The sequence below is a fragment of the Pantherophis guttatus genome, chromosome 9 (genome assembly GCF_059756535.1).
Source record: "Pantherophis guttatus breed Tessera chromosome 9, ASM5975653v1, whole genome shotgun sequence".
NCBI lineage: Eukaryota > Metazoa > Chordata > Lepidosauria > Squamata > Colubridae > Pantherophis > Pantherophis guttatus.
In genome coordinates this window covers 30,682,186-30,696,070 of record NC_142071.1, presented here as the reverse complement: position 1 = coordinate 30,696,070, position 13,885 = coordinate 30,682,186, and the positions used below count along the sequence as shown (strand labels likewise).

At 42.5% G+C, this 13,885-nt stretch overlaps 1 long non-coding RNA gene across 2 annotated transcripts in view; it reads right to left on the bottom strand.

Annotated features, from left to right (window-relative positions):
* Positions 1–1,515: 1,515 nt before the first annotated feature.
* The window catches only part of LOC148112512 (uncharacterized), a 35,294-nt gene continuing 22,924 nt past the window's right edge, over positions 1,516–13,885 (bottom strand). Inside the window, exon 3 of one of the 2 annotated variants that reach the window (XR_015729408.1) lies at positions 1,516–2,789. This is a non-coding gene — a long non-coding RNA (uncharacterized LOC148112512). Of the gene's footprint in view, positions 2,790–7,019; positions 13,556–13,885 lie in introns of those variants that run through there. The other variant, XR_015729409.1, reaches the window with a different exon arrangement.

Below are 13,885 nucleotides of genomic sequence, written 5' to 3'. Positions count from 1 at the left end.
GCTAAAGGAAGGACGAAATGAAAGGCGAATGGCAAAAATTAAAATAATTTTTAAATATTTTAAACGATTAAATTGAATTGTTGAATTGTCCTGCAGTGAGTTGTCCTGTGGCAAGATTTAAATTTCAGTACTGAACTTCTCATGTTCAGAAGCACAAGGGTGTGTTTTTTTTTTTAATTTGATTTATATACCGCCCTTCTCTGGAGACTCAGGGCGGCTTACAGTGCGTTAAGCAATAGCCTTCATCCTTCTGTATATTTATACAAAGTCAGCTTACTGCCCCCACAAACTGGGTCCTCAATTTACCTACCTTAGAAAGGATGGAAGGCTGAGTCAACCTTGAGCCTGGCGAGATTCGATCTTACTTTAATTGCAGACAGCTGGTGTTAAATTACAGTGCTTCTGTCTGTTGAGCTAAACCAGGCTCCTGGTTGAACATTCCTTGCACACTGCGTCAAAACCACAGCGATTGTATCAGATGGGATAGCGCCAGGGCAGGTGGGCGGACCCAGCCGCTGGCCGTATCTACTAGTTTGCCTGAATTAGTCCGATCCGGCTGAATCCCACCCGAAGGACTCTAAGCCTAGACCCCTCTTAACACCTCCCTTCGGCATAGCTGGAGAGTCTATCACATCATTTGGCTTCTGGTTTTAGGATACTAGGATCAAATTGCATGCAAACCGTTGCAGCGAAGCCCTTTTCCATGTCCTGTTCTCAAACTCACCTTTCATTAAACAGCCCGCCATTGGCTTCCAGACCTGCAGCTCAGAGTAGGGTTTCAGCAGGTTTTGACCAGTTCTGTAGAACCGGTAGCAGAAATTTTGAGTAGTTTGGAGAACCGGTAAATGCCATCTCTGACTGGCCCCGGCCCCATCTATTCTCTGCCTCCCGAGTCCCTGCTGATTGGGAGGAAATGGGGATTTTGCAGTAACCTTCCCCTGGATTGGGGAGGGAAAGGGGATTTTACAGTATCCTTCCCCTACCATGCCCACCAAGCCACGCCCACCAAGCCATGCCATGCCACGTCCACCAAACCACACCCACAGAACCGGTAGTAAAAAAATTTGAAACCCACCACTGCTGCAGCTGGTACGTGTTCGTGCTTCTTTCCTGTTCCTCTCCATCCCCAGGGTGAAAGAAATGAACCCACCAAATTCCAGGTGTCTTTCCAAGGTAGAGATGCTGGAAACCCTCCTCCTTCTTCCGATGAAGCCACTCAACAGGATCATTTTTATTTCTTAAAACCGATTGGAAATTCTTCAGGGAGGCATAATTATATGTCTCCTGTGACCACCTCTTCTTCTGAACAGCTGGCTTTGTATTTCCTCGGCCTGCTTTGCCAGCCTCGTCCCATAGCTGCCCTTCAAATTTATACTGCCACGCAAGACAAACTTCTCAACTAAAAATTGTGCCTTGTTTTGTGAGCTTGAGGAATCCGTGCTCTGCTCTCTTCTCTCCGATTAAGAGAATAAAAAGAAAGGAGAAGCTACTAGTTTGGAATATTATTTATTTATTATTTATTTATTAATTTAATTTATATACCGCCCTTCTCCCAAAGGGACTCAGGGCGGTGTACAGCCAGCATAAAACACACAAATATAAAATTTAAAAACAATTTAAAAATATTAAATAGTTTGGCCCATATCTAATTAAAATAAAACTACCCAATTTAGACATTTAAAATTAAGAATTAACGATTAAAAAATTAAAATTAGGCCAGCCCAACTTGTTGAAATAAAAGCGTCCACCGGCAGAAGGTGCGTAAGTTGGGAATCCTCCGCTTCTCGGGGGGCAATTCGTTCCAGAGGGCAGGAGCCCCCACAAAGAAGGCTCTCCCCCTGGGGGTCGCCAGCCAACATTGATTGGCCGACGGCACCCGGAGGAGCCCCTCTCTGTGGGAGCGAATTGGCCGGTGGGAGGCTATTGGTAGCAGCAGGCGGTCTTGTAAATACCCAGATCCTAAGCCATGGAGCGCTCTGAAGGTGGTAACCAATACCTTGAATCTGGAATATGCCAACTGACTCCTAAAATTGTAGAAAACTGTGATTAAATTTTGCTAGTCTTTCCATGCATCACTGGTTTACTGATGCCAACCAATCCCCATCCTGGATTTTCTCAAATTGTTGGCCTACAACTCCCAACATTACCCATCAGCTTAATCAAGTTTGAGTAGTTTGTAGAACCGGCAAATACCACGTCTGGCTGGTCGAGACTAGGGTGGGAATGGAGTTTTTGCAATATCCTTTGCCCCGAAGTGGGGAGGGAATGGGGATTTTGCAGTATCTTCCCCTGGAGTGGGGTGGAAATGGAGATTTTGCAGTATCCTTCCCCTGCCACGCCCATCAAGCCACGCCCACCAAGCCACAACACGCCCATCAAGCCACGCCCACAGAACCAGTAGTAAAAAAAATTGAATTTCACCACTGCTCAGAAGGCACTAGCTTCTGTAGAGAAGGCACATCTCCTGGATCTCACCAGCTATCATTCTACATGCTTTTATTCTAGGGAGAATGAGAATACTCTTGAGTATAATATTTAAGGTTCTATTTAATTTTCATTAAGGAAATTGTTTTGAAATCCAAAGGGCTCTTTTTCCATACAGTACAATAAAGTTGACTCAGGCTACCTAATGTGTCACATCAGAACGATCTGGTTCCTTTGTCAAATGGATATTATATGACCATCTGGGAACCCTTGTATTGACGGAGAGCTTCTCGGCTGTCCAAAAATGTCCACAGGTTTTCTTCCTTCCTGTTCTCCAAATAGCCTTTTAACACTTTCCATCAAATCTGTGGAAAGAGAAAGTGTGGTAGATGATTTCTCTAAATGTCTGCCAAAGAAAGAGAAAGCTTCTTCGAGGATAGGAGGTCTCCCTTAAACATCTGCAGGGTTTTTTTTTAAGTCTTCTGAAGGAAGAGGTTTTTGTGGTCTTCTCAAATGTGAGAAGTTTAAGAGGTTGAACACTGCTGGAGAGACGAGGGTGAGGGGATCCACAATGTACCTACCCATATACACCTTGGCCACCAAATTAGAAAGGTTTGGACTATTTCTACAGCCATTAACTTTAGGGGACAATTGCTTCTACACATGTCCACCACATATGATAATACGACCCCGGTGTCTCGTGACATTTCCAACCTTTAGTTGATTTGTCTTTAAAGGTATTGGGCAAAAATTCATATGTGGTTGGAGAAGATGACACAACAACATATTGATCTTAAACCTGAATTAATCCTGTTGGGGATTTTACCGGGAATTTTTAGTAAAGAAAATGTATATTTGATTATTCATGTAATAACTGCAGCTAGAATTGTATTTGCTCAAAACTGGAAAAGCGAAGAAATTCCTGTGGATGAAAACGTGATTAAGAAAATATTAGAATGTGCAGAAATGAATAGATTAACACTTGCAATTAAAGGAAAGGAAGAATCTGACTATTACAATATATGGGAGTTATTTTATCAATGGTTAGAGAACAAATACGAAAGCAATGTATTATAAAGTTAAATAAGTTAAGAAGAGAAACATTATGATAATAGGTATGTTAAGCATTAGTATTAATATAAGAACAGATGTAAATAATGAATATGGTGGTAAAGACACAAAAAATTATACTCAGACTACACACTGCTTGATGAAGGATGAAATGTTTGTATTAAAAGAAAATAAAACTTTTAAAAAAAAAACTTTAGGGGACAATTGGAGAGAAGCCTTCAGTCAATGGAGCAGTTCCAGAAAGTGTGCAGGTCAGGGGTCTGATTAAACCTTGCATTTGAGGCGCTAACATCTGCAGGAAATACTAGTTTCATATTGACTTATGTGGTTTCTAACTCTGCATGTCGCCTCAGAGGTGAGAAAGCTAGCTGCTCTGTGGTCTGACATTTTGAACATTGCGAACTCAGAACTTGTCTTACAATATTTAGGTCGAGGGCCCTCAAAAGATCATCTAGGCCAACCCCGTATCATTTCACTCTTATATCCAAATCTCACTTTACGACCTACTTTAGTCCGACTCCACTGCCAGCTCTGCAGGCTGCTGGTGGACCACAACAAAACCCTACCCCTGAGGCCAAGCAGGACTGCTATGCAAACTGTTATGGGATCAGCGACAGAGAATTTTACTGAAGAAATTTGTCAAGCAAATTCTTTTTCTTCTAATTGAATAACCACTGGGAGAAGATCATACAGGAGACTTTCTGGGTTTGACGCTAATTCTCTCTTTCATGAATATGAATGCTGCTACGATCTGAAATATAACGATCCATGGCCTGGAGGAAACATCCTACAGTAAGCTCTGGGAATGAAAATTCCGTGGTGGCAATCAAAGTGAAGACACGAGATGAGTGACAACCCAAAGCAGAGATGCAAAAGTCACTAGGGACCTCTAGGGAAGAGGGTGACTTTTGAAAGAAAGGCTCTGAAAAGCCAGTGGATCTCACAGAGTTTGGCTACAAGTCACAAGTATAATTTGTATAGAGGATCTATATTGTTCACTGAGTTTTCTATTGATTACCAGAATAGGAACAAAGAACTATAACAATAATTGTAGAACTGGATCATGTTCCTTGTCTTGAGCCCTAGTTCCTTTACATCTCTTAACTTTATCCTGTAAAGAGCCATGGTGGCGCAGTGGTTAGAATGCAGTATTGCAGGCAAACTCTGTCCACTGTCAGCAGTTCGATTCTTACCAGCTCAAGGTTGACTCGGCCTTCCATCCTTCCGAGGTCAGTAAAATGAGGACACAGATTGCTGGGGACAAATATGCTGACTCTGTAAACTGCTTAGAGAGGGCTGTAAAAGCACTGTGAAGCGGTATATAAATCTAAGTGCTATTGCTATTATTTCTTTCATATTGCTGCCCATTGATAAAACTTTACTAAAAGACAACGTGTTCTTTTTCTGGGGTGTTTTACTAGTGTGCAGACGGGTTGATTTGCATCAGGAAAGTTATTCATCAAAAAGATCTTAGTACAATTAATAATAATAATAACAACTTTATAATAATAACTTTATTGTCATTGTATGTGTATACCCAGTATACCCATACAAAGAAATTCACTTAACACCCAAAGACCAGGTCCAACACACATAACAATCCCCAAACACACTCCCACCCACCACAATTCCCCACCCCTAAACCACCCAAACATCCACACAACAGACCAAGTAATGCTGTCCAACAGCTCACTGATGGTGGCCCTTTAGTTCATGGTTGAGTGCAATTATAGCTCTGGGATAAAAGCTATTCAGAAGACGTGTGATCCGAGTTTTAATTGTCCTGTATCTTCTGCCAAAAGGCAACAGTCAAAAAAGATTGTAAGCAGGATAGGGAGAATCTCGTGAGAATGTTATGCAACTTTCTCAAACAGTGAGATTCGAAGATGTCATCCAGGGCTGGTAGCTGGAGCCCGATGATATTCTGGGCAGTTTTAATGATTCTCTGTAGAGCTTTTTTGTCCACTACAGAGCTGCTCCCATACCATGCAAGAATGCCGTATGTCAGGACACTCTCAATGGTGCTGAGATAGTAGGACAGAAGTAGATGCTGAGATAGATTTATCTTCCTGATATTATATCAAAATAACTTTTTTTTTAACCAGTATCTAAGCAAAGAGCCAAGCTCATTAGATGCAAACGGAGAAAATCAGGCTGTGGGAAAATGGAAGAAATGTTATGCTCTGTACAAAACTTGTTTATTTTTAAAACATACCCACAGCAAAATCCAGATGCCTCCGTTTCTTTAGAACTACATAAATTGGTGGAAAATTAGGAAGCGTGCTTACATAACGACTGTTGGACTTTTCTCTCTGAAGGATGGTTATTAAGGGTTGTGATGTCACCACTTTTCTGCAATTCAGAATCAACTTGCCTGAACTTGATGTTCTTTCGATGCCTTCCATCATTTTTCTCTGCACTTTCCAAGCATCTCTCTTTCTTTCTCTGTCGGTGCAGAAAGAACTGCATTTCTTGTAATTTACTGAGGTTGCACATATATTTTTTCTTTGTTCACCTATGAACCACGGTGGTGCAGTGGTTAGAGTGCAGGACTGCAGGCTACTTCTTTTTATCACCGGCTGCCAGCAGTTTGGCAGTTCAAATCTCACCAGGGTCAAGGTTGACACTCAGCTTTCCATCCTTCCAAGGTGAGTAAAATGAGGACCCAGATTGTTGGGGGCAAGAGGCTGACTCTGTAAACCGCTTAGAGAGGGCTGTAAAAGCACGGTGAAGCAGTATATAAGTCTAAGTGCTATTGCTATTGCTAATGCTCTTCCTTTTCCCTTTCCTTCCTTCCTTCCTTCCTTCCTTCCTTCCTTCCTTCCTTTCTTCCTTCCTTCCTTCCTTCCCTCCCAATGGTTAGAATGCAGTATTGCAGGCTAACTCTGCCCACTGCCCAGCAGTTCGATCCTGACCGACTCAAGGTTGACTCAGCCTTCCATCTTTCTGAGGTCAGTAAAATGAGGACCCAGATTGTTGGGGGCAAGAGGCTGACTCTGTAAACTGCTTAGAGAGGGCTGTAAAAGCACGGTGAAGCGGTATATAAGTCTAAGTGCTATTGCTAGGTAAAGGTAAAAAGGTTCCCCTCGCACATATGTGCTAGTCGTTCCCGACTCTAGGGGGTGGTGCTCATCTCCGTTTCAAAGCCGAAGAGCCAGCGTTTTCCGAAGATGTCTCCATGGTCATGTGGCCGGCATCACTCAATGCCAAAGGTGCACGGAACGCTGTTCCCTTCCCACCAAAGGTGGTCCCTATTTTTCTACTTGCATTTTTTACCTACTTTCAAACTGCTAGGTTGGCAGAAACTGGGACAAGTCACAGGAGCTCACACCATTCCGCAGCACTAGGGACTCGAACCGCTGAGCTGCCGACCTTTCGATTGACAAGCTCAGCATCTTAGCCACTGAGCCACTGCGTCCCTGTATAAGTGCTATTGCTGTTGCTATTTAAATCCAGCGAACTGTCGCCCTGCCCAAAACATGGAATGACAGACTTAAAAAGAAATCCAGACTTAAAAAGCAACCTTAATTTCCTATATAGCTCATTTTATTTATATATACATTGCAAAAATACTCCACTTGCATTGTGTTGTGCTTGTTTTACCAGAATGTTTCATTTTTGACTTGTTTGGGAGATTGGGCGGCCACATGAATCGGTTAATTCAAGAAATAAACAGACTTTAACAAGGATAAACTGACATTCTAATGCTTGGCTCATTCAGAGATCTAAGGAATAGATGCTTCTCCATGATTATTCCGTAACTCCACAAATCCTATCATTCGCATCCAGGATGCTCAAGTTGGGGACACAAAAGGCTTCATGTCTATGGAGATATGAAGTTCTGAAGAAGCATCTTGGATGAGCAGTGAGATGTCCAGTTGCCTTTTTAAAAAAAAAAAACACCTTTGGGATAAGGGTTTCATGTCCTAACACAACTAAAAGGCACCAGGTTTGGTACCCAAAAGTCAATTCAATCCATTTAAATGGACACCCCCTTCCCCCGCTCTCCTGTTTCACTTAATTGCCATTTCCAACAATATTATTCCATTAAACTGATCTTTTCTTTACCATGTTCTACAAATTGAGTTTGTCACACTGCTGGGCATGTAAATTAGAAATGAGAGGCAATTGCTACGTGAGGCGATGAGCTTCTGATCATCTTCTTCAAACTACAGAGACGGGCACCACAAAGTCCGCTTCAGAACAAAGCCATTACCTACCATTACAGAAGGATTGGTGCTTATGAAGACAGTAATGGTCACGTCCCCAAAAAACCCAAAAATCTGTGTTATATAGCTTTGGTCTCTTTCCATTTATGATCATTTGCCTTTATAGAAGGTAAAACAAGTCATTTGATAGGAAGAGCCAATCTTCCAATATTATGGCTTACACAATTGTAGCCTTCCCAACCTCGTGTCTCACAGGTCATGTTTTTCCAAACTTAGAAAACTAGTTATAAAGTCATCATTTCAACTTATAGTAGCAATGAGATTCAGGTTGTTTTCCCAGCTCCTAAGTGAAATCAAAGAAAACTAAGATCATGGCTCCCGGCCCTCTCAATTCTTGGCAAATAGATGGGGAAGAAATTGGGGTAGTGACAGATTTTATTTTCCTGGGCTCCAAAGTCAGCGCAGATGGGGACTACAGCCAAGAAATTAAAAGACTCTTGCTCCTGGGGAGGAAAGCTATGGCAAATCTAGACAGCATACTAAAAAGCAGAGACATCACCCTGCCAACAAAAGTGTGTATAGTCAAGGCGATGGTTTTCCCAGTTGCAATGGATGGCTGTGAAAGTTGGACCATAAGGAAGGCTGAGCGCCAAAGAATTGAGGCCTTTGAACTCTGGTGCTGGAGAAGACTCCTGCGAGTCCCCTGGACTGCAAGGCCATCCAACCGGTCAGGCCTAGAGGAGATCAACCCTGACTGCTCTTTAGAAGGCCAGATCCTGAAGAGGAAACTCAAATACTTTGGCCACCTAATGAGAAGGAAGGACTCCCTGGAGAAGAGGAGCCTAATGCTGGGAAAGATTGAGGGCAAAAGGGGATAACAGAGAATGAGATGTCTGGATGGAATCACTGAAGCAGTCGGCATGAGATTAAATGGACAGAGGATGGTAGAGGACAGGAAGGCCTGGAGGAATGTTGTCCATGGGGTCACGATGGGTCAGACATGACTTCACAACTAACAACAACAAGTGAAATCAAGGTACTCTTCAGAATATGGAAACTTCTAGAAGTTATTCTATGTTTTGAAGACTACTTTAAATAGATGGCACCTATTTTCCTATTCCTTCAACCCACCCATCCCCCCAAAAGTCCCAAAACATATTCCAGAGTCCTTTTTCTTCCAGAGTCCATCATTGTTCACATGGAGATTCATTGTTCCGGTGGAACTCACTTGATCCATAAAGACCACACAACATCAAAGATCGGGTGGCTGTTTGCCGATGTCATTGTCTCAGAAGAACTGGTGTGAAAGCAGAGAGTGGAATGCAGCTTCAACAGCACCGAGCTGGAGGAGAATTAGTAATGACAATAAACCCATGTCACAATAATCTGGCAAGGCAAAGAGAGTTGTGTAAACCTTGGAAGCAGAAAAAAGCCAGACTATTTCTAGAAGAAGATAACGAGGCAGAGACATTGGTTGTAAAGTTTTGTCAGCTGTTCACTTAAATCCAAGAGGATAGAAGATACGTTCATCAAGAATCATAAGGTACAACACTTAATGATAGTCATAGGGTACAAATAAGCAATCAGGAAACAATCAATATCAATATAAATCGTAAGGATACAAGCAACAAAGTTACAGTCATACAGTCATAAGTGGGAGGAGATGGGTGATGGGAACAATGAGAAGATTAATAGTAGTGCAGACTTAGTAAACAGTCTGATTTCTGAATAGATCCCATCAAAAGCTACCATCTTGTGTAACAGCTTTGTTCTGGAAACATTGTGAAGGATAAAAGATCCCAATCAACAAGAGGACCCAGACTGTATTCTGTTGAAGTGCTCCCCCCCCCTTAAATCCAGCTTTAAACCTACATGCCAAGAAGATTGATGCCTCTTACAGTCCAAGGTTCTAGGATCCTTGAATTCTCCTTAATATGAAAAGAGATTCATCCATAAGTGAGGTTCCAGGTTTTTAGAGTTCTGGGTTAGCAGAGTGGTGTGTTCTGACCCAGCCTTAGCAGAACCAAAAAACAGGCTCCTTGTCACGAAAAAAAACCCTCTTTATTTACCTCTTGTGAATTAGTGGCATTCACACACCAAAAAGTCCAGGAAAGAGTCCTTCAAAGAGTTAACTGCAGGAACAGACCTTATCAGTTCCTTGCGATAATTGCCAAGCCATGATCTCCCAGCTGCAAAGCTGCAAATTAAGTTCTGGCAAGTAGTCTCTGAGGCACGAAACACAATGAGCCAAATCTTCAGAAATACGAACAGTTGTCTCCTACGACCACCACTCCCCTTTCCTTCTATTTATTCCCCAGCCAGGGAGAGGCCATTCAGTGCCCACGTGTGTCTTGCTTCCCGAATCGACTCCTTGTCCTCAGTTGTTCTCCTCTACTAACAGCTCTTCCCATACGCGCATCTGGAACGGGCCCCAGCTGTTCTTCCTCCTCACTCATATCAGCCTCCAAAGGCAGCTGCCTCTCCGGTGGCTGGGAAATGTCGGACGGCCCTGGCTCTATCTCTGCATCTGACACAGAGCATCCATCAGAGCCTTCCCCAGATTCTAGAGCTGGTCCAAGTTTCTCCCCAACCTCCTCATCGTCCGAGTCTGCTGCCAGCTCCTCTGGCAGCTGGCAGGCCACAAAACTGTGAGAACAACTCCATGTAGTTAGGCTTGGAAGCAAAGACCACAGTTTAGTCAAACATTGCCATACTCTTTTGAGAGCCAGGAATATCTGACTTCATGCAGGTAGGAAGGGGGCAACTGATACTTGATATAAGACCCAGTGGTAGCTTCTTATCCAGCATTGACTGAGACACCCACAAAACTTTCAATCAAAAGCAAATCCCAGGTATCCGGGCCTAAAACTTGCCTCTGGCTTTTATTTTGATTTGGATTCTTTCAATGCAGGGACTTGTGAGCAGGAAACAGTTCCTTCCACCCAAATTCAGAGAGAAACAAAATCCAGCACTTTGACTTCAACACAAAGAGATAAAGATATATACGATTTTTTCTCCTTTTCTTTCTTTCTTCTTCAGCTTTCTCGCTTGAGTGAATTTCTTCCCGGCAATCAATCTTGGGGAGGGGGGCGCGGTTAAACCTTGGATGACAGTCTCTGACTGACAAATGCATTTGGAAAAGAAGGGTGAAGGAAGGAAAAGTTGGTGAAACATGCAAGAGGTCCTCACTCGTCTTCATTATCCAAAGGGTCAACTCCACTCAGGCTATTTTCAAGTACATTTGAGATTAGCCCAGAGTGGAGAAGAAGAGTTCTTCTATCATCCATGGTTTAAAGCTGGGCCAGGAAAAGTGGGGTGGGGGGGAATGAGTCTCGTGTAAATTGATGGCAAGACACTCTTGCTTTCAGAATTTCCTCTCAAAATATTCTAAAACCTGCCCAACCTTCCTAAGAAGAATAGGATTTTCCTGATTTTTTGCTTTTTAGGAGAACATCTCGTGTCTTGCACAAAAATCAGCAATCTTTGGCTGAGGCCTGTTAAGAAGTTAGATCCCATCCACTGTTCCGACCCTCCCTTTCTAAATGGTTTTTGCCTAAGCTCACATTTACCATAATATAGACACCAAGCTAAATTTGTCCTGTTTATGAACACTTTTATCTACATCTACATTTGATTCTTTTTCTCAGCTGCTTATTCTGTACTTTTAAACTGTCTTTGTTCTTTATTATGCCATTTTGCATCTGTTCAAATCGATTCATGCAATGTTGTTGATTTGAAACTCAGTCTGTACATTTCCTTTGAGGCCAGTTTAATAGAAGTGTCATCGAGAGCTCCATCTAGTTTATCATCTTAACTTCTTTCCACCTACTGCTAGCTCACCCTTAACCCAACATACAACACATTTTTTAATTTTGCTCAAATATAGTGATGCTTTGAACCTGCTATCATTTTCTTTCCTTCCTTCCTTCCTTCCTTCCTCCCTCCCTCCCTCCCTCTCTCCCTTCCTCTTTCCCTTCCTTCCTTCTCTATTCCTTCCATCCATCCATCCTTCTTTCCTTCCATTCTTCCTCGCTCCCTTTCTCTTTCTTTCCCTTCCTTTCTACTCGCTTCCTTAAGATACAGACTTAAGATACAGACTAACCTCTGTTCCTTAAGATACAGACTAGGGTTAAGATATAGAAGGATCTTGACAGACTTGAACATTGGGCGCTATCTAACAAAATGAAATTCAATGGTGAAAAAAGTAAGGTTCTACATTTAGAAGCAACTTAGAACTAAGGAGAAATTTCCTGACAGTTAGAAAAATTAATCAGTGGAACAACTTGCTTGCAGAAATTGTGAATGCTCCAACACTGGAAGTTTTTAAGAAGATGTTGGATAACCATTTGTCTGAAGTGGTGTAGGGTTTCCTGCCTAAGCAGGGGGTTGGACTAGAAGACCTCCAAGGTCCCTTCCAACTCTGTTTATTCTATTCTATTCTATTCCTCTCTCTCTCCTTTCCTCTTTCCCTTCCTCCTTCCTTCCTTCTTTCTTTCCAAAGAATAAAGCAGAAAAAAGAACTTTCATTTGAAAACCAGCTGTTTAAAGACTAAATCTAGAAAGCTATTAAAGATTGTAAGGGTTTAGCAAAACCCATGGATCCAACTTGTTCTTACAGAAGGAAATACAGATTAGCAAGAACATCTGAGTCACACCAAAGGAAACATGGAGATGTGTTTGCTGATGGAGTCACTCTTTACATGCAGTAAAAACTAATTTATAAACAAATACAGACTACTTTATAATTCAGCAATCAATTTAAAAAGCTGCTAAAAGCAGTTGAAAGAGCAGCAAAGATTCTTAAGATTCACACAGCAACTGAAGTGCAAGAAAATTAAAAGACTGGGGAAAATGAAAGGGTCTTTATGTGTGCTCCCAGGAGAACAAGATAGACAGATATCTCTTGGGCAGGATAGCCACAGCTGGCAGCCATCACCCCAAAGCCCACATTCATCAGAAGAAAAACATGAGTTCACTTCCTCAAGACAAGTATTAGCAAATGGCCATCTGGGAGTTAGAAATGCATTTGGTAGATTTGAAGGCGGCCTTAAGAAACAATATAATTATATGCCTCTACTACTAAGATAGGGACATGGTGGCTCGGTGGCTAAGATGCCGAGCTTGTCGATTGAAAGATCAGCAGTTCAGCGGTTCGAATCCCTAGTGCCGCGTAATGGGGTGAGCTCCCGTGACTTGTCCCAGCTTCTGCCAACCTAGCAGTTCGAAAGCACGTAAAAAAATGCAAGTAGAAAAATAGGGACCACCTTTGGTGGGAAGGGAACAGCGTTCCGTGCGCCTTTGGCGTTGAGTCATGCTGGCCACATGACCACGGAGATGTCTTCTTTGGACAGCGCTGGCTCTTGGGCTTTGAAACGGAGATGAGCACCGCCCCCTAGAGTCAGGAATGACTAGCACATACTGTATGTGCAAGGGGAACCTTTACCTTTACTCCTAAGATAGGAAGGAAATTATTCATCTTTAACAAGTTAGAGATGGTTCAGAGGGGATAACAATGAACCCTAACCCTAACCCAACTCAACAGCACTGATGATGTTAACCTAGTTTGGGTCATGGAACGTGTGCAAAAAACAATCAAGTTCGAGAGGGACACCAAGGATCCCTCTCACATCTTCCCTCTGTTTGCTTTTCTCCAGACTGATCATCCCAAGTTTCTTCAGCCTGTCCTCCAGTGTTTTAGAGGAGCACCAAGGATTTCACATGTCATCCCTGAGCTATTTCCCTTTATAAGATGTGATAGCCATGTTCGAATACATCTACAAACTGTAGGTGTATATGTCAGTGAAAGAGTCTTCCTTTGGAGCTTCTCCACCTCTGTAGGCTTTTAAGAAGAGGTGGGATAGCTACTTCTCATGGATGTTGAATTGATTTTCCTGCAAAACAAAAGCGCAAAGGAATTGAGTCAGTGTTTCTCAAGTCCCAAAAAGGTGCTTTTTCAAGAGGCAACTGGACTTCCTTTGTTGGTCCTTGAAGACGTTTCACTTCTCATCCAAGAAGCTGCTTCAGTTCTGATTGAATGGTAGAGAATGGAAGGATTTATATCCCTTGCAAAGAAACGTCTTCAAGGAAAAGCAAAGAAAGTCCAATTAGCCCTTTGAAAAAGCATCTTTCGGACAACCATGACCTCAATGACTGAAAACCTCCAGAGGCATCTCAACCTCGGCAGATGGGTGGACTTCAACTCCTAAAAATCCCCAATCTGG